Source organism: Oryctolagus cuniculus, chromosome 7, assembly GCF_051225735.1.
Source record: "Oryctolagus cuniculus isolate XC-2025 breed Fujian yellow rabbit chromosome 7, ASM5122573v1, whole genome shotgun sequence".
In the NCBI taxonomy this organism is placed as follows: domain Eukaryota; kingdom Metazoa; phylum Chordata; class Mammalia; order Lagomorpha; family Leporidae; genus Oryctolagus; species Oryctolagus cuniculus.
The window spans coordinates 16,114,177-16,140,645 of NC_142873.1; the positions used below are offsets into that span (position 1 = coordinate 16,114,177).

The 26,469-nt window shown below is 36.8% G+C and overlaps 2 long non-coding RNA genes across 3 annotated transcripts in view; both read left to right on the forward strand.

Moving 5' to 3' along the window:
• Positions 1-520: 520 nt before the first annotated feature.
• Positions 521-26,469, forward strand: part of LOC138850286 (uncharacterized) — a 43,474-nt gene continuing 17,525 nt past the window's right edge. Inside the window, exon 1 of the long non-coding RNA XR_011390021.2 lies at positions 521-784. This is a non-coding gene — a long non-coding RNA (uncharacterized LOC138850286). The remainder of the gene's footprint in view (positions 785-26,469) is intronic.
• LOC149125315 (uncharacterized) lies at positions 1,065-10,304 on the forward strand. Of its 2 annotated transcripts, XR_016236983.1 has the most exons (4): positions 1,065-1,905; positions 6,104-6,208; positions 8,405-8,455; positions 9,348-10,304. It is a non-coding gene; the product is annotated as an uncharacterized LOC149125315 (long non-coding RNA). The 2 variants fall into 2 exon arrangements; XR_016236984.1 differs by lacking the exon at positions 6,104-6,208.

A 26,469-nucleotide genomic window follows, 5' to 3' on the forward strand; every position in this document is an offset into this window, starting at 1 on the left:
CCCTTGCAAGGGGGCCGCCTCCGTCCCGCCGCCGTGGAAGCCCCGCGCGCCCCTCGCCCGCGGAGCACGCGCCCGGGCGCCAGCAACTTACCGCACCGCTTGCACAGCACTCGGCCGACCCCTTTCTTGAGGTTCCCGAAGAGGCTCGGAAGGTGGCCGGCAAGAGGCTGCTGCTGCTGCTGCTGTGGGTCTCCGGCTCCATGAAGATGTAGCTGCTGTCCTCCTTGAGCCTCCCGCAGGACGGGGAAGCCGGCTGGCCCCAGGTCCGCAGGCGCACCGTGAGCTGAGTCCCTCTTCAAGCCCCGGCTTTCACCGCCCACACCTGGTGCACCTTCACCAGACAGGGCGCCTCCTCCTCCGCAGGCTCGCCGGGGCTGGGCGCCGCGGTCGTGGGCCGGGAGGGCAGGGTCCCGTGGGCGGCGGACAGCGGGTCCTCGGCGGGCAGCCCCAGCGCCCCCTGCCGGCGGCTGGCGGTTGGCGCTCGCCGCCCCACGCCCCTGCCTCGCCGGCCGCCGCCGCCGCGTTCCTGTCGAGCGCCCCCTGCTGCCGCCGCGGCGGGCGCACCTTTCCCTGGATCACCGCGGCGGCGCGCTGAGCCGGCTCCTGCACCGAGCCCGCGCTGGGCGGGGACGAGTAGCACACCGAGCCCCCGCGGGAGCCGAGTCGTCGCCGGCCGCCGCCCCCGGCGCCAGGGCCGCGCTCCCCAGCAGCAGCACCAGCAGTGGCGGCGACGGGCCCGGACTCCTGGAGCGGCGCGGGGCGTGTCGCCATCTCCTGGTGTGAGGTGAGTGAGGGCTGCCGGCTGTCGGTTCGGACTCTGCTTTGCTCTCTGGCGCTGCCTCCCTTTTCCTTCCCCTCCTCCTTCCTCCCCCACCTTTCTCCTCTTATTTATTTATTGGGGGGGGGGGTGAGGGTAGGAAAGTTGTTTATGGGAAGAGGTGGGGAAGAAGTGGGTGAAACCACAGAAAGGTGAAGAGTTATAAGGGGAGGAAAAAAAAAAAAAAGCAAAATTAAGAAAAAAAAGCCGCTGCCGCCGCCTCGGCTGCAGGGAGCGATAGGTTCCGCGCCGCCGCGCCCGAGCCGCGCTGTCGGGGCTGCTGTCGCCGGAGGACGACGCGGAGGTGGCGGAGCTGCTCGGCGGGTTAGGGTCCTTTGTGTGAAGTGATGCTGCGGCGGCTGCTGCTGGGGCTGCGAGCGAGCGCCGCGGGAGCGCGCGAGGGAGAGCGCCCTGGAGGCGGGGCTGCGTGCCTGGAAGTCGCTGGGTGCCTGGGCGCTGCCCTGCGCCTCGCCGCCCCGTTTACCTGTGGTGCGGGCTCGCGTCGCGCCTCCCTGCCCCTTGCTGCTTCGGAAGCCCGGCCGACCAGTCGCTCCCGCTGGGTCTGCCCTTTCCCTCGCGGTCCGCGCGGCCGCTGCTGCTGCTACAATGGGAGGACGAGATGGCGAACAGGCTGCAGTCGGAGTGGGCTGCGGAGATGGACTGGGGCTGGGAGGTGACGCTTCAGGAGCAGGGACCTGTCAGGAGCAAGGACAGCACCGACGCGGGTGCGAGGCAGGCCGGGCTGCGGGGCGCTCAGCCAGGCACGCGGGACGCGCTGACAAGTTTCAGGTGAACCGGTGTCTTGACAGTCAGAAGGAAGCAACATGCTGTGGTAGACCAGCAATTAAACTAACTTATCACACCTTTTTCTCGTGTGTGACGCCTCTGACTCCTTGCCTCAGTCACTCCAGGCTTCGTGACACCTGCGATTTCTTTCCTCCAAACTCCTGTTCCCCGAGATTTCATAACAAATGTGCTACTGCTGAGAGGAGCTTAGCTTGAACAAAAGATTTGCTTGGTCAGGCCATGTTGTATGAAGTTTACGACACTGTAACACTTAAATGCAAATCCATAAGTTTTGATATGAGGTAAGGTCATCTTCATTCATTTCCAGAATTTTTTGATTTCTCTTACAACACACTGTTTATTTAGAAGCATGTTGTTCAGTCTCTAGGTGTTTGCATACATTCTTGAGATTCTTGAGTTGTCGGTTTTGAGCTTTAATCCATTTTGATCCGAGAAGGTGGGTGGTATGGTTTTGATTTTTTTGAATTTGCTGAGACTTGCTTTATGGCCTAGTGTATGGTCTATCCTAGAGAGAGTCCATGCACCACTGAGAAGAATGTGTATTCTGCAACGGTGGGGTCAAAAGTTCTATTGATATCAGTTAGGTCCATTTGGTCTATAGTGTCAGTTAGCTCTGTTGTTTCCTTGATGATTTTCTATCTGTTAGATCTATCCATTGATGAAAGTGGGATGTTGAAGTCCCCCATTACTATGCATCAAAGTCTATGTCTCCCTTTAGATCTGTTAACAGTTCTTTTAAATAGCTACTCTCTCTAATGGAGTGCATATACATTTATTATAGTCACATCTTCCTGTGTATTGATCCTTTAATCATTACATAGTGTCTTTCTTTGTCTCTTTTAGCAGTTTTGTGTTAAAGCCTATTTTGTCTGATATTAGGATGGCTACACAGCCCTTTTTTCCCATTATTATGGAATATCTTTTTCCACCCTTTCATTTTCAGTGTACATGTATCTTTGTTGGTTAGGTGTTTCTTGTAATAAGCAAATAGATGGTCTGGTTTTTTAATCCATTCGGGCAGTCTGTATTTCTTAACTGGAGAGTTGAGACCATTTACATTCAGGTAACTATTGATAAGTAACTACTTGATCCTATCATTTTTCTGTGAATATTCCTATTGTTTACTTTGGATTTATTTTGTAATTTTACTGGTTTTCACTGTGTTTGTAGTCTTTCTTGATGATGACTTTCTTGATGTGTTTCTGTGTGTAGCACATCCTTATGAATCTTTTGTAAGGTTGAATGCATGGTGATAAATTATTTCAATTTCTGTTTGTTATAGAAGGTCTTTATTTCACCTTCATTCATAGATGAGAGCTTTGCAGGGTACAGTATTCTAGGTTGACAGTTTCTTTCTCTTACTATTTGGACTATATTTTGACATCATCTTCTAGCCTGTGGGGTTTCTGATGAGAAGTCAGTTGTGAGTCTAATTGGAGATCCTCTGATAGTAATCTGACATTTTTATCATGCACACTTTAGAATCTTTTCTTTATGCTTAACTGTGAAAAGTCTAAGTACAATGTGTCATGGTGAGGTGAAATCTCTTCTCATTATCTGTTAGGAGTTCTATGTGCTTCCTGTACTTGGACATTTGTTTCTTTCTCCAAGTAATTGAATTTTTCTGTAATTATTTTGTTGAGTAGGTCTTCTAGTCCTTTCTCTTTTCCACACCTTTAGAAACTCCTATGACCCATATGCTGGACATTCTTCCAAGATTTGTCTTCTAACTCAGATATTCTTTCTTCTATCTCATCAATTCTGTTGTTATAGGTTTCCACTGCATTTTTATTTGATCAGTTGAATTAATCATTGTAGTATATCATTTTCATTTCTTTTTAAAAATCTCAATTTCCTGGAAAAATTTTCATTCATAACATATATGGTTTTCTTTAGTTCATGGATTTGCGTCCAATTCTTTTTGAGTAAAACTATGATTAATTTTTTGAATTCCATTTCTGGTATTGCCTCAATATTCATTTTCTCATTATAATATTGGAATGTTGTGTACCTTTGGGGGGGGTCATAGTGTCTCCCTTTTTCTTGTTTCTTGAAGTTCTGCATTTAGTTTTAGGCATTTGTAGAAATTTTGTCCCCTCTGATGGCTTTTATCTTTGAGCTAAGCCTCTGTGGCTTAGTGGTTTTTCTACACATCAAGTGAATACCAAGAGGTGTGTGGTGAGTGTGGCCAAGGAGCTCTGGTCAGTGCTCCAGGATGGGGTGAGTATCCAGGGTAACACCCAGGTTGGGTGTGGTAGCTCTCTTCTGGTTAACTGGATAGAGAGGAGTGGTCACTTTTGTTGATGTGACCAGTCCTTGGTCACCTTTTGTTGTAACCACACCTTCTCCTCCAAGCTGAGGAATGCCCAAGTGCTAGCCCTCATTGTGTTCAACACTCATCTGTACCACCTTATGCACTACACATGATCTGCACAGTCCTTTCTGTGAGCATAGTTCTCTCTGCTATGAGCTGCTCTGGGCAGCCAAGGAGCATTGAGAGTGTGCAGCATTACTGTGTGATTGGCCATAACCCAGCTACACTCTGCCTCCTCTCACTTAGTCACATTGTTTTCTAAGACACGTGTGCCACACTGCCAAGGCATCATCATTGGGAGCACAGGTTCAGTGTAGACACCAGGACTATGATAGGACCTTGGGCCAGAATAAGGAACTAATTATTAAAGATCCAGTAGCCTGGAGAGCAGGTGGGTTGGGAAGTTCTCTGCCTTAGATAGGCACTGAATGGATGGGGAAGTTAGAATTTCATAGTGGCTCTTGATGGGTGAGCCAATGGTTGTACTAATGAGGATCAGTATGCATGATTTTAAGCTGGGAGGTGATAATTAACAACAATGTTTGGAGGAGAATAACTAAGGGTAATGTGGAATAATGATAACCTAGAAGTAGGCTATTGGAAAAGTCTTGGTGTGAGCAATGACGTATTATATTGAAGAGAAGGCAACAGAAATAGAAAAGGGCTACTGTTGGCATCCCATGTTGGACTGCTGGTTCATGTCCTGCTCTCCTCTTCCAAGTCAGCATCTTGCTAATGTATCTGGGATGACAGCAAAAGATGGCCAAGTACGTGGACCCCTGCTCCCCATGTGGGATGTTGGGAGGGAGTTCCTGGCTCCTGGTTCATCTTGTCCCAGATCTGGCTATTGTAGAAATTTAGGGAGTGAAGCAATAAATAGATCTACCTATATATCCCTGTATTTCTGTCCCTTCAAATAAATAAACTATACACTATAGCTTTGCAATATAACTTTGTCAAGAAATGTGATACTTCTTACTATGTTCTTCCCAACCTTAGTTTGACTCTGCTGGGGTCTTTTGTAGTTCTATATGAATTTTAAGATATACTTTTTCAATTTCTATGGAAAATGCCATTGGAATTTTGAGAGAGATTGCATGAATCTATAGTTTGCTTTTGGTATTTATGAACACTTTAATTATCAAAATCCATAAATATGTGATGACTTTCTGTTTATTTGTGCTTTGATTGGCATTTTGTAGTTTTTAATGTAGACATCTTTCACTTCCTCTGTTAAATTTATTCCTGAGTATTTCATTATTTTGATGCTATTAGAAATGGTGTGGTTTTAATTTCATTTTAAAGATGGTTTGTTATTAGTGTACAAATGGTTACTTTTATTTACATGTTGATTTTTGTGTTCTTCAACTTTACTTAATTTGCTTATAAGTTCTAATAGTTTTTGGGTCTTTAGGTTTCTATATGTAAGACTTTATATCTGCAAACTGGGACTATTTTATTTCTTGCTTCATGATTTGGATGGCTTTAATTCTTTTTATGGTCTAACTGCTCTGGAGGTCTTCCAGTAATATATTGCATGGAAGCAAGGAGAATAGGTGCCCTTTAATTTTACCAAATCATTTAGAAAAAAAATTTCCTATTTTCCCTGTTGATTTTTAGGTTTGTTGTTTATTTGTCATAGATGGCCTCTATTGTACTGGCTTAAGATACGTCTATGCTTAGTTTATTGAGAGGTTTTATTATGAATGGATTTTAAACTTTGTTAAATATTTTTCTGCATCTGTTGAGAATATCAAGTAGATTTTATCTTTCAATCTGTTGATCTGGTGTATCACATGATTGATTTGTATATGTTGAAACAACGTTTCATTGCAGAAATAAATCCCAATTGGTAGTGGTGTATAAATTTTGCTATGCTGTTAGATTCAGTTTGCCAGAATTTTGTCAAGAATTTTTGCACTAAGGGATATATAAATGATTAAGAAGAACAAATTAGAAATTTTGGAGGTTATAACTTAAATCATTGAAACAAAAAATATGATTGAGTGCTTCATGGGACAATAGACCAAGTGAAGGAATGAATTTCTTTTCTGGAGGACAAGTCTTTTGAAGTGACTCAACCATACACAAATAAAGAGAAAGGAATGAAAAAATCCTACATGAAATATGGGATACCATTACATGATCATTTATTTCTATTATAGGGATTCCTGAAGGAGAAGAGAAGGAAAAAAGATTGAGGATTTGCTAAATGAAACAGTATTTGAAAATCACATAGGTCTTGAAAAGACATGGACATCATGATACAGGTAGCTCAAAGGACCTCAAGCAGATTCAACTGAAAAAAATCTTCTCCAAGATGTTCAAACTGTCAAAATTAAGGACAAGAAGAGAACCTTCAAGACAGAAAAAAAATATCAAATTGAATATAAAGGAAAACCAATTAGACTAACAGCAAATGTCTCTGCAGAAATACAACAATCACAAGAGAGTGGGATGATATATAAATTTTCTTAAAAGAAAAAAATTCTCTGGGGCTGGTGTTGTGGAGTAGCAGGTAAAGCCACTGCCTTCAATACCAGCATCCCATGTGGTTGCTGGTTTGTTTCCCAGAAGCTCCACTTCTGATTCAGCGCTTTGCTAATAGCCTGGGGAAAAGCAGCAGAAAATGACCCAAGTATTTGGGCCCCTGCTGCTAACCTTGGAGATTTGGAGGAGGCTTTTGGCTCCTGGCTTCAGCTTGGCTCATCCCTGGCCATTGCAGCCTTCTGGGGAGTGAAGCAGTGAATGGGAGCTCTCTCTGTCTATCCTTCTTTTTATCTAACTCTGACTTTCAAATAAATAAATAAATCAAAAAAATATTTCCAACCAGGAATATTATCTCCAGAGAAGTTATCCTTTGGAAGAGAAGGAGAAACTAGGTATTTTCTTCCAGACCACTTTACAAGAAATTGTATTTCACCATCTCCAGACCAGCCTTACAGGAAATTCTGAAATGAGTCCTGCATGAGAAGTGGACAAGGAAACATATGACACTACCAAATTCACTAACAGACCAGAATAAATCAGTGACCAGTCAACAAAATGACAAATGTTAGTCCTTATCTATCAATACTAACCTTGAATGTAAATGGATTAAATTCTCCCACCAAAAAATTTAGGTTGGCCAAATGGATTAAAAAAAAATCAGACCTGAATATTTACTGCTTACAATAAACTCACTTCACTAATAAAGATATAGATAGATTTGAAGTGAACGGCTGGGAAAAAATACAGGCAAATGGAAACCAAAATTGAGTAGGAATAGCTATACTCATATCACATAAAACAGACTTTAAATCCGAAAGTAAAAAGATACAAAAGGAAGTTATATTGATAAAAGCTCAATTCTCCAAGAAGATGTAACAGTAATAAACATAAACAATACCAACACAAGAACGCTCAGACACATACAGCAAATACTGTTAGACTTAAGGAGAGAGATTGACACCAATACAAAAACAGTGGTTGACTTCAGCACCCCTCTGCTAGTAAAGAATAGGTGTTCCAGACAGAAGATGAACAAAGATACATCAGACTGGAACCATATTATTGAGCAAATGGACCTGACAGAAATTTGCAGGACATTTCACCCAACAGGTACAGAATAACATTTCTCTCATTAGCACATGGAACGTTTTCTATGACAGACCAATATATTAAGCCACAACTCAAGTGTCAGTAAACTAAAAAAAATTGAAATCATATCTTGTATCTTCTCATATCACAAAGAAATGAAATTAGAAGTCAACAAAAAAGAACAATAGAACATTTAGAAATATAATGAAATTAGTTGCATGCTACTAAGTGATCCATAGATCATAATAGAAATTAAACAGGAAATCTAAAACTTTCCTGAAATAAATGAAAATGAAAACACAAAACATATCAAAACCTGTGTGACACTGCAAAAGCAGAAATTAAGAGGGATGTTTAGAGCATTAAGAGCTTATATTAAAAAGAGAAATGTCTCAAATAAATTATCCAACAATGAGTCTTGAAGACAGTAAAACAAGAATAAATCTAATTTAAAATTAGCAGGATATGAAAAATAATAAGGTCAGAAAATAAATAAAATTGGAAGGATCAAGAAGAAAAGCTGGTTTTGGAGTAGATGAAACAATATATCAGATCAACAAAAAATTAAAGAGAAAAAATTAAATTAGAGTTGAAAAAGAGACATTACAAGCAACACTACTTAAATGTAGTCTGTGTTAGCCTAATTAGTATTCCTTTATATGTAACTCAATGCTTTTATATTTTTTGCACTTAAGAATCTCTCCTTGTCCTTAACTTTTGACAATTAGACTACAAAATGCCTTGGAGAAAGTAATTTTTGGTTGAGTCTGCATGGTGTCCTTTGTGTTCCCTGTATCTGGATATCAACATGCCTTTCATACATAGGGAAATTTCAACTTTTTTATGTAGCAGTTTCTCAATGCCTTTTTCCTTCTCTTTTCCCTCAGAAATTCCTATAATGCACATATTTTGTGATTTAATGGTACCCCATATTTCAAGTAAGTTTTCTTATTATTTTTTCATTTTATTTATATGTGACTGGGTTATTTGAAAAGGCTTTGTCCTTCTTTTCTTTGTTTATGTATTCTGCTGTCAAAATCATTATATTTTTATTTCATTAATTGAAGTTTTCAGCTTCAAAATTTCTATTCAGACTTTTTAATGATTTCTATCTTCATGTCACCCATCCCCCCCATTTCTTTTAACTATCTGTATTTCCTACTGTCATGTTGAATTTTCTTAGGATCATTACTTTGAATTCTATTTCTGGAATTTTATAGAATTTTTTGTAAAAGCAGATATTATGTGATTATAAGTCACTATGGAATAGGTATACACAAACAGAGGTTATGCAGTGTTAGTATGCTGTTTCATACATACCTGTATGTAGGTATGAAAACATACTATGTATGTTTTACTTCATCTATGTTTTCCTTTAAATGTTGATTATATCACCTAAGATTTTTTTAACATGGAAAATATTTATTTTTAACCAAATTGTACATATTTATGGACTATGGATTAACATTTCATTGTATATATACAAGCCATACTGATCAAATCAAATTAATCATTTTTGCCAATGAAATTTAAAGATTATTTGAAATTTGGAAAATCACATAACTCTACAGAGCCTAAAATGGATCCATCAGATGAAAAATTGGGTCTAAATTTACCCCAGCAATCAGAGTATGAGATGTGGATTCTGTGGCCCAAAAGTCATTGAGTGAGTAATCAAATTAAAAATAATGAGATTGGTTGCATTATTTTTACCTTAATTTTAAAAAGTATATTAATATTTAAAGATAATTTAAGGGGCTTTGGGACTATTCAAAATGCATTCCTTATACAATTGTTAAAAGTATTTGAAATTCTCCTCCTTCCTTTTAGAGAAGGGATTATCAACTGCTAAAAGCTGATGTCCTTTGGAAGAAAGAATCATCTCAAATCTACAAGACCATATCGGCCTCTTAGTAGGTCAACCCATGTCCATGTTTGCTACATTCTGCTGTTTTTCCACAAATATTATTTATTGAAATGTGAATATGTTGTCCTACCATTCACTCTAATTCAAACACTTTACCATCTCCCCATTTCTCTGAATGTAATGGTCACACACACATACCATGAGGGAAAAGGGAAAGGTGAGGAAATGGAGCAGTAAAAGCCAAGTAACCCATTTCAAGGTTTTATTGGATGCAGGCACTTCAGTCCAGTCATTTTCTATGCATTTGCCATCTGAATGACATCACCACAGCAAGAGACTAAAAATGCAGGATTCAAATATGAATGCTGTGTGGAAAAAGTCTTTAAGGTATTCTATGGTGGCTCTAACATTCTGACAGAAAAATTAGATGGCAGAAAGACAGATGTGAGATCCTGGGGTACAAGGTCTAATTTCCAATGTATTAAGTGGTTTACCAAAAATTTTCTTTGTAATAACAAAGTCTAATCATTTCCTTTGCCTGTGTGCTGTTTTTCTATTGCATCATTTGTGTGGGAACATAGTGGGCCACAGGACATGTCTCCAACATATCCTGACTTCACCCAGGTGATGAAGTTAAATGTAGTAAGAAACATAAATAGCAAGAGTTTTAAAAAACATTTTTAATGATTTCTTGATTTCTAAAGCTGAAATGGTGCATTTAAAAATTGTCCAGAATGAAAATGTACTATATATTTTTCTGAAAATAAACTGGAAGGGAAGATTTTAAATGTTTTCACCACAGAGAATGATCACTATTTCAGAAAATATATATGCCTACACTAATTGGACATCACACAATGTATAAATGTACCTAAATGTCACAGAGTATCATAAAGATATGCATATTTTGATTTCAGTTAAAAATAAAAAATATTACTCAGATAATTAATATTCCACTCCTACCCCAACCATGTCTTAAGAATATAATTTTCTTTTGATACATATTTGTTTTCAACATTTCTAAATTTAGTTAGGTAATAGTTTTTATTTTTAAGAGGAATTTTAGATTTGAAGAAGAATTGAGGAGCATATGTTAAGCGTTGCCATATGTTCTCTCTTGCTCTTGTTGTTCCCACTATGTGTATTATTAATAGTTGTGTGGTAACTTGTTTCAATTGATAAACCAATGTTAGTACACTACTACTGAATAAAGTCCATAGTTTACATTAGGGTACACTCGTGATGTTGCAAAGTTCTGTATCTTTTGACAACCTCATCCCTACAAGTATCTGCCTTTATGGTATCCTCTGTACTCCACCTATTCTTTCCCACACCTGAATAGGGCTGGAAATTGCTGATCTTTTCATTGTATCTCCAGTTTTGCCTTTTTCATTTTAAAGCTTTATTTATTTGAAAGGCAGAGTTAGACAGACAGAGAGAGAGAGAGAGAGAGAATCCGTTGGTTCATTCCCCAAATGACTGGGACTGGGCCAAGCTGAAGACAGAAGCCAGGAGCCAGGAACATCATCCAGTTTTCACCCAGTTCTGCCATATGGGTGGCAGGGACCCAAGCATGTGAGCTGTCTTCTGATTCTTTACCAGGTGCATTAGCGGGGTGCTGGATGGGAAGTGGATCAGCCAGGACTGGAACCAGGGCCCATATAGTATACCAGTGATGCCAGAGGCAACTTAGCCCACCACACCACAATGCCAGCTCCTGCTTTTTCAAAATGTCGTTGAGTTTGTTCTCTCTATAGAACTTCTTTTTATATTCCTCACACTATGTCTTGCTGATTCCCTTACTTTTTATTTGTTGAGATGGTCTTTGTTCTTTGTGTTTAAAGTATACTTTCACTGAATAACCAAATTATACATTGGTGGATTTTTGTTGTGGTGGTTGCTCCTATTCTTCAAATGTTTTACTCTACTCTCTTATTGGTTGCATGTTTTCTGAAGAATTGTCTGGTGTAGCTGCTATTCTTATTCCTCTGTGGGTAATGTGTTTTCTTTCATCATGCATTTGTTTTATTCTCTGTAGTTTGAATATGGTATTTATAGGTGTAGACTCCTTGGTATTTTTGCATTTGATGTTCTGTGAGCTTCCTGTACCTATGGTTTCATGTTCATCAGAAATTTTGGGAAATACACATGCACACATATCCTGATGTATTTCTTATTTCTTAAAAGATAGAAGTGGAATTGCAGAGTCCAAGGGTACACATACTTGCTAGATTTTGCAAAGTTGCCTTGCTGAAATATACCATAATCAGAGTAAAAGGATACCTATTACCATATCTCCTTATAAACATTGACTGCCACAAAATATTTTAAAATGTGTGATTAAATTACATCTTAAATTCTATTTAAATGGTTTTAATACCCATCCACTTGTTTACTGTGATACTTTTTTCTTAAACTGGCTAGTGTTATTTGATTGTGCATTGCTTAATCCTATCCTTTGCTAGTTCATTGAAGTTGTTTGTCCTTTTCTTGCTTTGTAAAATCTCTTTATCTCTAATAATGTTTTGTATATTTTGTCTTTAAATATTCTCATCAAAACTAGCATTTATCTTTCAGGTTATTTATGGCTTTTTTCTTATCAGATTTATTTATAATGATGCATTTTCTGAAGTTTTTAACATTTTGTTATCTGATATATACACCTCTCCTTTGGGAATTTTGGTACTGTGCATGCTTATGAAATATTCCTGACACTGAGCTAATTAACATATACTATTAGCTTCTCTGTAATATTTTAAAATTTTACTTAGGCTATTCATTCTGCGTACAGCATAAAGTGTTCAACCATATTATTTTTCTTCAAATGCACTTATGGAAAACTGTCCCCTAATTTATATTAAAAGGAATTAATGTTATCTTAATACATACCAAATACATATTTTCTCAATTTTTACCTATATTTCTATGCTATTTCTTTTTTTAGCTTTTACATGTTTCTAAGATTTTCAATTGATCTAATCAATTTATGTTCTTATTATATTATTGTATAACACCATTTTAGTTTTCATACTTTCATATATTTTGATACCTGACATCACAACTTCTCCCTTCTGTATTGAACTTTGAATTTTTTTTAATTTCATAGAAAGATTTTATTTATATAAATAATACATTATATTTCACCTGGTTCAGTGTAACTACAAATTGTATTTTATATATGATTTTGTGTAATAAAGAGCCAATTAAAATCCCTGTCTAGGGTGGTAGATGGTTCCAATATTATTTTGGTCTGGAAACTTTCAGGCCATTTACAGAGGAGAGTAATAATAGCAATTAATGGTTTTTCACATGATGTGTTGTTTATCTAACAGGCTTCAAGTCAGCGCCTTTGGTTTTCAATTCACCATAAGCATCATTCTCTTGAATTAGCTGTTTGGAAATTTTTGAAACATGCGATTTGATCTAGGTATTTAGAAGAGAATATGGATGGTTTCTTTAAGGAAAATATGACCCCTTTTTTTTTTTTCAATTTAAGGCTAATGCTGAAAATACGAAAAAAAAAAAAGCAGTATGAAAAAGCAGCAAAATTACTTAGCAAATAAGTGTTATTGAAAGTGTGCACATTTTGTCCTAAATGCATTCAGGAGGAACAATGATATTTAAGTTTATTCATTTACACGCTTGTTCATCCACATGTGAAGCTGCATAGATATATGTGTCTCAGAGACCAATTCCTAACATCTGTCTCCTTCCAACAATATCTGACCATTAGGGAGCTACAACTCCCTTGTAGTTGCTGGGGAAACAATGACAGAGCTCAAGCCAGGAATCAATTAAACTAAGGAGACTTTCATATCTTTGTTTTCTGGGAAGAGAACAGGTGTTTAATAATTTACATAATAATTTACATAAATTATGCAAAATCTAAAGCATTGCAGTAACCCTTATATGAACCATAGAGTTAATAATGATGTATCAGTGTAGGTTCATCAGTTGTAACAAAGGGACAGCTCCGGTAAGAGGAATTATCATGGGTAGGCTACACACAGGAAGGGCTAGAGGGCATATGAGGAATCTCTGTACAGTTCATTCAATTTTTCCATTAACCTATAACTGCTCTAAGAAAATAAAATGTATGATAAACTAGACAAAGCACACAAAAACACCCACTCACACACAAACTTATCATCAAGACAAGGAGACCAGAGATGGTATTTCTTTTCTTTACTTCTTGAATCCTCTCTATTTCTATTTAAGTTTGCACTTTTAAGTTAATACTTGAGAAATTTTGATTCATCTCATAGAAATAAAAATGTGTTCATCGTGCAGCAGATATTTATTGAGCAGCTGCTTTTGGCAGACACTGGATATGGACTCATACCCAAAAGATTTTAATATACAGAAATAAGATACAGCTAGACATGGAAAGAGAGAAGGAGAATGCATTTCATGTAAAGAATTGAAAATATTTAATATTCCAGAGATAAAAAGAGAGTATAATGAACTTAGATTATTTTTTATGATTAAATTTATAGTTTAAGAAGTGGACTATGTAGAGGCACTGATCACCCAGGAGCAGTACAGCAGTTCTGGATATATACGGCTTTCCTTGTCTGCATTTCTTTTTTTTTTCTGTTTTATTGACATGATCTTAATGTCTCGTGGGTAAATACAAAGCTGGCAACTCAGTTCACAAACTTGCACTTTGCTCTACTGCTCTTAACTTCAAGGTAGAGCACCTGACGTAATTCCTGCCAATGAGGCCTGGTGAAGCTCAATTCTTGGTTGGTAGTGTTTGTATGAATCTGTATGTGTGTCTGCATTATGTGAAACTATTTGCATCGTTTTGCTTTTCCTACTGGCTATTTCTAAAGAGACTGAATGTAGCCGCAAGCTACTAAGAGATATGTTACCCCAATAATGGAAAACTCACCTGCAGATAAAACAAACATAAACACATGGCCAGATGGAAAGAGAAAGAATGAGATTTATTGATCCTATTTGTGCTCCATAAGAAATTGTATAAGTCTAAAGTTGTTCTTTAAATGAACATTGAAGCTACTTTTTTTTTAAGCTACTTGTAACAAAATGTCTTTCATTTTAATTTTTTTATTTATTTATATTTTGAAGCCTTTTTCAATTTATGCACTGTTTGGGTTAAAAAAGAAAAAAAAATAGGTCGGAATTTGTGAACCAGACCAATTAGTATATAGAAATAGTAGCTAAATATTGCTACCTGTTCTTCAGTTGTAGAATTTCATCTGACTGATTTCAACATTAGACCATTCTATAAGAGTTTATATTATAATTAGTATAAGGACCTTTGTACAGAGTGAGAGAATTTTTTCTTACCTCCTACATTTATATTCTACATAAGGCTAATATTGATTTCTTCAAAGCAAGGCTAATATAGTAGGTGTTATATATAGACTCTTGTGTTGAAAAATAATTGGCTGTCATTTTAATTACAGTTAACATCATTGACATTTTTTAACACAGCTTATATCCCATTAGTAGTGTTTTAGCAGAGAAACAGTAAGCTTCTGAAATCACACAGTTTAGAAAGTTTTATAAAATTCTTACAGTCTTATAAAGCTGTTTGAAGCTAATCTGAAAAATACCAAGTGTTTTTGAGATAATTATAGCCTGCAATATGGTAATACAAATGAAGGTGAATACAGTATTCAATAGAAATGAAAACACAAATAGTAGTATGATTGATTGATGACTGTGAATTCTTCCAAAGGCCTTAAATGGGAATCACTTAATTTTCTCTACAATTTGAAGCATCATAGTCATTGAGAGGAAGACGGCAATGTCAGATCAGAATCAAACTCATGTCGGAGGTTAATTTATACATAAATCCAAACAAAGATGAACAATTCTCTCAGTGTGAAATCTTTAAAATGCCTCAGGTTGTTAGGATGAGGAATGCTGAAATGTAGTTTGAAGATTCATTTAGATATAATGATCAATGTTCTCTTTCCCTTCATTTTTGCTTTATGGTCAGTCAGAATTTAAACACAGCAGGCACAGACTAAATGAGTAGTGTGGTTTCCAAAAGTACCTATGAGAAGAAGATATATAAAATGGTCTAAATTAAAGACAGTGGCAATGACAATGAAAACAAAGAAAACTTGGAAGATTGTTAAGTAATCTCTGATATCAATGAAAAACCTTTGTCTTTCACTGTAGAAAAACATTACCTGGATTCTTTAAAAAAGAAATTACAGTGATAACATAGGGAACTCTAAATTCCTTTAATCTTTGCTCTTTGAAGAATGTTCTTTAGAACAAAGATAGACTAAAATAGATATCTGAAATTCCGGAAATTACAGGCAATTTTCTCTAGAATAAAGCTGAATAGTCTTCATAGATACTCAAAGGAGTTTTTGACCACAAAATCACTAAAATTAAGTTCTGTAGAGATTACTTTCAGATGTGAATTTTTTAGGGTTGATTCCATATCTGTTATGTGCCTTGGGATAATTTGAGATTGAATTGGGACATGCAAAGCAAAGCAGTTTCCCCAAATGGTTATAATATGGTCAAGCTTGGCTTTGATTGATTTTTTTCATTTGCATATTGAAGACACTATTTAGGAGACAAAAGAGATTTGTCACTTCCTTATTAAACTATTTTTTTGTTTGTGTTCTTGGTGTTCCTTGTAAGTAAAATGTTTCTGAGTTTCCTTTTCTTTTGAGATCAAATGAGCTCTGACATGAAGCACAAGAGACACAAAAATGAACAATGAGATGTTGCCACTTTTGTGTGTGTGTGTGTTTTATTTTCACTTTGCACAATCAAACTAAGCCCTGCTTGGCAATATGGCTTTGATGACTTCAGGGGTCCCTGAATATGAATTTTATTTTTCGAGTTGTTATTCATATTTTCTTTTATTTTTTGTTTATAAAAGTAGAATTTCTCTCTCCCTTAGAAATTCTTTGTCTTCTCTCCCTCCATTCCTTTTCCTTTCTCAAAAATATTCTTCTTACTCCTGACAAGATGATAAGTGTGCTCTCCTCCTGTTTACTCCAATTTTGCCATTGAAACTACCCACTTATTTTTAATAGAATTTAAATTAATAATAGCAGAGCCATGGAAACTAGAAAATCAGAGCATTCATTTGTCAGTTCATCCCCTGATACATGAATAAGAAGGAGCTATTCCTGGGGAAGCATATAGAAGAAGAATCTTAATTCAAATGTGTCAATAGAAAGATGGGATTTAACACCTTGTAATCAGGACACTTCAGTTTTGACATTCGCCATGGGAATCACCACTTTCAGGCAACCTCAGCTTGGATTTACTCATGTCAGGATCCAACAGAGTATCCTACAGCTGGCTCCAAATGATAATCTAGCAAAGATTAAGGATACTTCCAACCTAAAACAGGGCTCATGTATATAGGGATAATAATCACTAGGTATACAGCTAATAAACCTTGCTATGACTGTTTCCTTATTTCATCTTTGTTCCATATTCATTAATTACTATCAAAATTATAAATATACTCAAATTACCTTAATTTTTCTGTTTTTAACCCAGAAAACTTTTATTTAAGTTATACAAACTTCATGTATTTCATAAATACAACTTTAGGAACACAGTGATTCTTCCCACCCCACCTGTCCTCCCACCAACACGTCCACCCTTCTTCCTACATCATCTCCTATTCCCATTCTAATTTTTTACTAAGGTCTATTTTCATTTATTTTTAAACACATAAGATCAATTCTATACTAAGTAAAGAGTTCAACAAATAGTATGGAATATAAACTTCTTCCACAACAGTCTAGAAAAGAGCTAGTCAAATCCATTGCATCTCACAGCATCAATTTCACCCCCACAGATTACCTTTTAGGTGTTGTATTAGTTACCATAAACCAGGGAGAACATATGGTATTTGCCCTTTTGGAACTGGCTTTTTTCACTAAGTATGTTTTCCAGTTGCATCCATTTTGTTGCGAATGATAAGATTTTGTTTTTTGTTGTTGTTGTTTTTTACCATTCTCCAGTATTCCATGACGTACATATCCCATAATTACAGTCTTCACTTGACATTGGGGCTGATACAATATCTTAGTTATTGTGACTTGTGTTGCAATAAACAGGAGGGTACTATTAACTCTTTCATATGCTGATTTTATTTGCCTCAGGTACATTTCTGGGAGTGGGATGGTTGGTCATACAGTATGTCTATGTTCAACTTTCTGAGGTCACTCCACTCTGTCTTCCACAGTGGCTGGAACAGTTAACATTCCTACCAAAGTAGTTTAGGTACCTTTTTCCTCACATGTTCACCTGCTTTTTTGTTGATTTCTGTATGAAAGGCATTCTAAAGGGGTGAAGTGAAACCTCACTGTGGTTTTGATTTGCATTTCCTGGATGGCTAGTGATCCTTAGCATTTTTTTATATGTCTGTTGGCCATTTGGATTTCCTCTTTTGGAAAACATCTGTTTTTAAGTCTTTTGTCCATTTCTTAACTGGGTTATTTGTTTTCCAGTTTTTGAGTTTTTTAAGCTCTTTATATATTCTGGATATTAATCCTTTATCAGTTGTACAGTTTGCAAGTAATTTTCCCATTCTATCATTTATCTCTTCACTTTGCTGAGTGTTTCTTTTAGCAGTGTAGAAGATTCTGAATTTTGTAGAATCCTATTTATTAATTTTGGCTTAGATTGTCTCTGTCTCTGGGGACTTTTCCAAGAATTCTTTGATTAAAACAACATTTTGCTGGGATCACATTGTATATTTAGGTCTAGATCAATTTTGGGTGCATTTTTTGTGTAAGGTGTAAGGTAAGGGTGTTGCTTCATACTTTTGCATGCAGAGATTCAGGTTTCCAAGACCCATTTGTTGAAGAGACTATCCTTGCTCAGGGATTTCATCCTTCACTTGCAAAATACACATTGTTCTCACCAGTGCATGGAACTTTCTCTAGGATAAACTACATGCTAGGCCATTAAGCAATCTCAGTAAATTAAAAAAAAATAGAACTCATACCATGAATCTTCTCTGACCACAATAGAATGAAGCTGGAAATCAACTCAAGAATCTCAAGAATATATGCAAACAGGTGGAGACTGAACAACAAGTCTTGAATGAACAGTGGGTCATATAAGAAATAAAAAGAGAAATCAAAAATTTCTGGAAACAAATGAAGACAGAATTCATCATATGAAAACTTATGAGATCCAGAAAAGCAGCGTTAAGAGGGAAGTTTATAGCAATTGATGCTTTCACCAAGAAAATGCAAAGGTACCAATCAAATGAGATATCAATGCATCTCAAGGAGCTGGAAAAATATCAGCAAACCACACCCAGAATTAGTAGAAGAAAAAAATTATTAAAATTAGAGAATAAGTAAATTTGAAACAAAAAATACAAAATATCAGCAAAATGAAGAGCTGGTTTTTTGAAAATATAAACAAAATTGATACACAATTGTCCCAACTAACCAAAAAAGGAAGGAGAAGACCCAAATTCATAAAATCATAGATAAAAAAGAAATGTAACAACAGAAACCACAGGAATAAAAAGAATTCTCATAAAGTACTACAAAGAGCTATATGCCAACAAATGAAGGAATTTAGAAGAAATGGATAGATTCCTGAACACATACAACCAACCTAAATTGAGCCCTGAAGACAAAGAAAACATAAACAGATGAATAACCAAGATGGAAGCTGAATCAGTGATAAAGAACCTTCCTACAAGGAAAAGCCTGGGACCAAATGGCTTCACTGCTGAATTCTACCAGACATTTGAAAAAATTAACTCCAATTCTTCTCAAAATGATTGAAAGGGAGGGAAATTTGTCCAAACTCCTTCTATGAATCCAGCATCACCTTAATTCCTTGACCTGAATAAGATACAACAGAGAAACAGAACTATAGATCAATTTCCCTGAAGAACATAGGTGCAAAAATCCCAACAAAGTGCTAGCCAATCAAATCAAACAACACAACAGAAAGATCATTCACCAGGACCAAGTAGGATTTATCCCCGGTATGCAGGGCTGCTTCATCATTCACAAATCAAACAATGTGATAAATCTCATTAACAACCTGAAGAGCAAAAACCATATGATTATTTATTTCAATAGATGCAGAGAAAGCACTTGATAGAATACAACATACTTTCTTGATGGAAACTTTAAGCAAATTAGGTATAGCAGGAACATTCCTCAACACAATTAAGGGAATGTATAACAAACCCATGGCCAGCGTGTTATTGAATAGGAAAGGGTGAAAGCATTCCCCCTGAGATCCGGATCCAGTAAGGATGCCCACTTTCAGCAATGGTATTCAATATAGTCCTGGAAGTTTCCGCCCGAGCCACAAAGCAAGAAATAGAACTCAAAGGCATACAAAAAGGGATGAAGGAAGTCAAATTATCTCTATTTTTAGATTACATGATTCTCTATATAGCAGATCCAAAAGACTCCAATAAGAAACCACTGAAACTCATAAAAGAGTTTGGGAAAGTGCCAGGATATAAAATCAACACACAAAAACCAATAGCCTTTGTATATACAGATAATGTCACGGCTGAGAAAGAAATTCTAAGAGCAATCCCATTCACAATAACTACAGAAAATTAAATACCCTGGAAAAATTTAATCAAGAAATCAAAGATCACTACAGTGAGTATTACAAAACACTAAAGAAAGAAATAGAAGAAGATATAAAATAATGGAAAAAATCGTCCATGTTCATGGAGTTGAAGAGTCAATATCATCAAAATGTCCATACTATCAAAAGCAATTTACAGATTCAATGCAATACCAATGAAAATATCAAGGGCATTCTCCTCAGTTTAAAAAAAAGATGCAGAAAATCACATGCAAACATACGATACCCCAAATAGCTCAAGCAATCTTATACAACAAAAACAAAGCTGGAGACATCACAATACCAGATTTCAAGATAGACTACAGGGTAGTTATAATCAAAACAGCTTGGTACTGACATAAAAATAGATAGAACAAAGGAACAGAATAGAAACTTCAGAAATTAAACCACACATCTGTAACCAACTTATCATTGACATCAGAGCTAAAATCAAATTACTTTATTTTAAGCATAATCTCAGTTTCAAAGATTCAGAGAAGAATTTAATATTATCTGAAAGAAGGCATCTCAAATGCCAATACTGGAAGCGGTCCCTTTGTCAGGACAAATAACCGGGAAATATTAACAGCCCCATTGGAATGTAATTTTTTTTCTGTAAGAGATCAGACAATAAATATTTTAGCCTTTTTGCCCAATTATCTTTGATGCAATTCCTCAACTTTGCATGTGCAAAAAGGAGAAAAAGATATGGAAATCTATAGTTGATGCATAAATGAGTAGAAGTAGTTGTGTTCCAATAAATTTTATTTACAAAAGCAAGTCATGGACTATATTTGCCCTTAAACCTGTGTTTCCTGACCCATGTACAATGAACACATATAAATATCATTTAACATATAAGTAAAAAGAGAACATGTTTGAATATTCTCATTTGTCCCAATGATTTAAGAGGAAATTATTGTACTAAATGTACCAAACAATAAAGAAGAGTATAAACATAAAAATTGTAATGCAATTGATAAATGGACTTTTGTATGTTGCAGAAAATTATTTAAAAAGAAAATAAAGCAACCTCAAGAAATTCCTCCAAAATTAAAACTGAAAAAAAGGGAAATATTGTGCACAGAATGTTTTTAATCTCATACTACTTGTATAGTTTGAATGTGTGCTCTGTAATTCAGATGTTGCCAATTTGGTTTTGATAAGAGGTGATGAGCCCAGTAGGGACTGTCCCTTCTTAATTGGATCAAGGCTGTTATAAAAGACACTTGAAGTAGCATTTGGTTAGCTTACCATCTTCCTTCTGCCATGTGAGTATGCAGCCAGAAGTTCTTCACCAGATATAATGCCAGTGCCTTGATCTTGGACTTCCTAATTTCCAGAACTGTGAGAACTAAATCTTTGATCTTCATAAATTTCTTAGTCTCAGGAAGTCCATAGGAGTACAAACTTAGTGTAACACTATTTTGAAAATCCTATTTTTCCATTAGTTCTTCTCACACTGCAAGTTCCTTCCTCAAGCTCCATGTAGACTAATATTTATTAATGAAAAATCTAGTCCCAGAAATATCAAATTTCCTCATAGACTCCAAATAGAAAACTTGTATTTATTTGGTTATGAAGAAAGTATATATTCTGAAGGCTAGCACAGTTCCTGTTGTTTGTTTGTTTGTTTGTTTGTTTTTGACAGGCAGAGTTAGACAGTGAGAGAGAGAGACAGAGAGAAAGGTCTTCCTTTTTCTGTTGGTTCACCCCAAATGGCCACTAAGGCCGGCACGCTGCGCCGATCTGAAGCCAAGAGCCAGATGCTTCCTTCTGGTCTCCCATGCAAGTGCAGGGCCCAAGCACTTGGGCCATCCTCCACTGCTTTCCCAGGACACAGCAGAGAGCTGGACTGGAAGAAGAGCAACCGGGACAGAACCAGTGCCCCAACCAGGACGAGAACCCAGAGTGCTGGCGCTGCAGGCAGAGGATTAGCCTAGTTGAGCCACAGCACCAACCCACAGTTCTTCAAACAAGGAAATGATGGCATTTGGGGAGTGAATCAGTGGATGCGAGAACTGTGTGTATGTGTGTATCCATCTTTATCTGTAAATCTTTCAGATCCATAAACACATCTATATCTATCTATCTACATCTATCATCTATGTATACATATAAAAAAGTAAGATAGTAAGACAAAAAGAATAAAATAAGACTATAAATGCTTAGGCAGAATCATAAAAGGAAAGTAACCTATCTAATAAGAGGTGGCTATACTAAGGGTCAAAAAGAAAACCAAAAGAAGTTTTCTTCTGTAAGAGATATCTCTATAATAACAGCATATTAAATTATATGTAAGACAATAAGAAATATCCATATGTAAATCTAAACAAAAAATAATGTGTGATGCCACAATGTGAACACTGAACAAAATTGAATTCCAAAAAAGCCCACAATTTCACAAGAGTTAATATATCACAAAAATGATTAAAATTGAGAAAAAGATTTAAAAAAAATCATTTGCATCTAATTTCTGCAATTGAATATTCAACTACTTTTATTTTATTTTAAAATAATTATTTATTTGAAAGAGTTACAGAGACAGAAGGAGGGGCAGAAAAATGAGAGAGAGAGAGACAGAGGGCAAGAGAGAGAGATTCCCTCTGCTATTTCACTCTCCAGATAGGGGCAATGGCCCGGGATGGGCCAGGAGAAAGTCAAGAGCCAGGAGCTTCATCCAGGTCTCTCAGGCGGGTGGCAGGGACCCAAACACTTGGACCCTCTTCTGCTGTTTTTCCTAGGCTATTATAAGGGAGTTGGAGCAGAAGTTTAGAAGCCAGGACATGAACTGGTAACCATACGTATATCACAGGCAGTAACTTTACCTCTACACCAAAATGCTGGCTCCTGAATTTACAAATTAAAATTGACAAAATAACCCATTCTAGATTTAACTGTTCATTTCCTATCTATGACACAATCTAGGATTAACTATAAGATAATGGGAAGCTATTTGATCTTGGACTGTAATTTGATTTCTCTATTGAAACATTTGGTATAATGCCAGAAAGTTTTGACAATCCTGTTAATAATTATTATAGGGAATCTCTAATTGTAAATCTCATAAGGATTTAGAAGTTGGCACTAGAAAGAAAAAGTTGAAAATAAAATTTTCTTTTGGCTATGTGTTGAGGTTAGTCCTGGATTCTAAGGAGAGAAAAATTTGAAGAGTCCTGAAAGGAATTTGTACTGCCACACAGAGAGAAATGCCAGATCAAAATGTAAAGAATGCAGTTCTCTACAAACTGAAATATAGGTTTAAACAGAATCCACAGCAATATTTTTAACATAGAAATAGGATTATTATAAAATGAATACAGAAAGACAAATGTATAGAATAATTTTAACTGTTTTGTGAAAGAAAATCAATAGGAGTTATCAGTTGATACAGTTTCAACATGCATTATTGTTTTTTTTGGACAGGCAGAATGGACAGTGAGAGAGAGAGACAGAGAGAAAGGTCTTCCTTCCATTGGCTCACACCCCAAATGGCTGCTATAGCTGGCGTGCTGTGCCAGTCTGAAGCCAGGAGCCAGGTACTTCTTCCTGGTCTCCCATGCAGGTACAGGGCCCAAGGACTTGGGTATCCTCCACTGCCTTCCTGGGCCACAGCAGAGAGCTGCACCAGAAGAGGAGCAACCAGGACAGTATCCGGTGCCCCGACCAGGACTAGAACCCGAGGTGCCGGCGCCACAGGCAGAGCATTTGCCTAGTGAGCCACGGCGCCAGCCTAGCATGCATTATTATATACCTGCATTTTATGAAGACCAGGAGGTATTGTCAGGAGAATGAGTACTAGAAAAATAGAAGAAAATGGAGAATCCAGAAGACACTCAATGTCGTTAAAGAAATGTGATTGGACCAGTGCTGCTGTGCAGCAGGTAAAAGCTGCCACCTCCTGTGCCAGCATCCCATATGGGTGCTGGTTCTAGTACCGGCTGCTCCACTTCTGATCAAGTTCTCTGCTATGGCCTGGGAAAGTAGTAGAAGATGGGCCAAGTCCTTGAGCTCCTGTACAGATGTGGGAGACTGGGAGGAAGTTCCTTGCTCCTGGCTTTGGATCGGCCCAGGTCCAGCCACGGTGGCCATTTGGGGAGTGAAACAGTGGATGGAAGCCTTCTCTCCCTCTCTGCCCTCTCTGCACCTGCCTCTCTCTAACACTGACTTTCAGATAAAAAAAAATAAATCTTTTTAAAAAATGTAAAGAAAAGAAAAAAGAAGTGTGAGCAGTTCTTCAGAATGAGACAGCTTGTTTAGTGAATAGTGTGACACAGTAGTGTGACATGTGTGAAAAAATAAACACATACACATGCGCAAAATTGGCCTACATCTCAGACATTATACAGAATGAGCTAAAAGTGGACAAACACTAAATATAAGACCTAAAACTGCAAATTTTAGAAAAAAATTGGGAATGACAGAGTATGGAAATCATATGTAAATTTAACTAGAAAAACATAATAGATTTTTTCCAATTTCCCATAAAAGGAAAGCTTCATAAATTAAACTTCATCAAACTGGAACTTCTTGCTTTGTTAGAAGTTTTTTTTTCTACAGGATGAAATAGAACATTGCAAAAAGTAAAGTGTATAAACAGCCCTCAAAATAAAATAAAAATCAAACAATAAAATTAGAAATTGAGAATAGGATGTACAAATATGAAATAAGCAAATGAAAAGATTTTTAATGCCGTTAGTCGTTATAGAAATGAAATTAAAACCACAATGAGTTATTGCTACAACTTATCAGAATTGCTATAACAAAAAATAATGATGACACCTAATGCTGGTCAAAATGAGGAAGAAATCAGATTGTGCATATTTTGCTGATGAGAACATAAAATAGTAACAATCATTCTGGAATTTTCTTAGTAAAATATATATGGAACCCAACAGTTGGATTTTTCAGCATTTATCCCAAAGAAATGCTGACATCTTCAGATGCTTTATTCATAATGACCTCACACTGAAAACAACCCAGATATTCTTCAACTATAAATGGGTAAACAAACCATGACATATCCATGCCATGGAATATTATTCAGAGTACAAAGTAAAGGGAATGACTATTGATATAGACAATAACCTGAAATAACCTATGGGAACTTTCTGAGGGAAAATGACCAACCAAACCAATTTTCAAAAGGTTACTTACCTGTGAGTGAATTTATATTAACATAATTGAAATGATAAAATCATAAACCTGGATAAAAGATTAGTGTTTGTGAAGGCTTAAACAGCTGAGTAGAAGTAGCTATAATAGGGCAATTTTGGAGAATATTATGGCAAGAGATATAATTTTGATGTGACTCTATCATGTCAGTATCTACTTTTAATACTGTAATAAAATTTTGACAACTGTTATTATTCAAAGAAACCAGGTTAAATAAATTTTTTCATATCCTTTCTTATAAGTAACTATGTGTGGAGTTTCAAATGATGAACTGAGACATTGGAGCCTAAATGCCAGATTGCTCCAGCCGGCGCCTTTTATTGTTTAGTCTAGGGTTCAACTGGTAACATAACAATCAGGAATGTACAGCTGGACTAATCAATGCAAGGGAATGACCAGCAGGCACAAGCAAGTGAGGTGGGCGTCATGTGACATATTTATGGTGGGAAGCAAAAGCTCAAATTGCTTCTGGCAACATGTTGTTCCTGGCTCATCTTCAACACCCTTGAAGTATGATAGGAGTTGTCCTTCAAGCAGTACCTGATAATGACCCAATAGCCTTCTGCTGACTGCAGCCACACTCCATTCAGGAAGGTGTGCTTTCACAAGGCCTGCTTAGGCAGAAGAAGGACCGTGGCCATATTCAATATTCAGGAGGCTGTGGCCTCACTGTGAACACGTAGGCAGTGTCCACTACAACAATAAATCTATAACAGACTCTAAGCAAAATGCCTCACTAACAAAAATGAAGGCAAAATGAAGAAACAACTATATTGTTGAAGAGGGTGAGTGAATTTGCTTCTAAATGAACAGTTCAATAAGAAACATTAAAAAGAATTTTTCAGTCTGGAAGGAAGTGATACTAAAAAGTAATTCAAAAACACATGTAAAAAATAGAACCGTCGGTGAAGGTAATTAGTAAGTCATTTAGAAAGACATTTGAACTACATTTTCTGCTTCTTTCTCCTCAATTGATAAAAGACAATTGCATAAAGCAATGTGACCTGATTATATAACAGCACAAAGAAGTGGGTTGGAATAAAGCTTCCTGAGAACAAGGAAATGACACCAGATGGTTAACTTGAATCTACAGAAACATCTGAAAAGAACCAGAAATGATAAATAAAAAGGTTAGCATAACCAAATCTGCAATATATTTGTTATTTTCTCTCTTAGCATGTTAATATATATTAATAAAATCTATGCAATAAATATAGCACAAAAGAGGGAATAAAGTTTTAGAGGAGTAACATTCCTACAGCTCACTGAAATTAGTTTACTATACATTTAAAGTGAATTCTTAAAAGTTAAGATAAATATTGCGTTATCTAT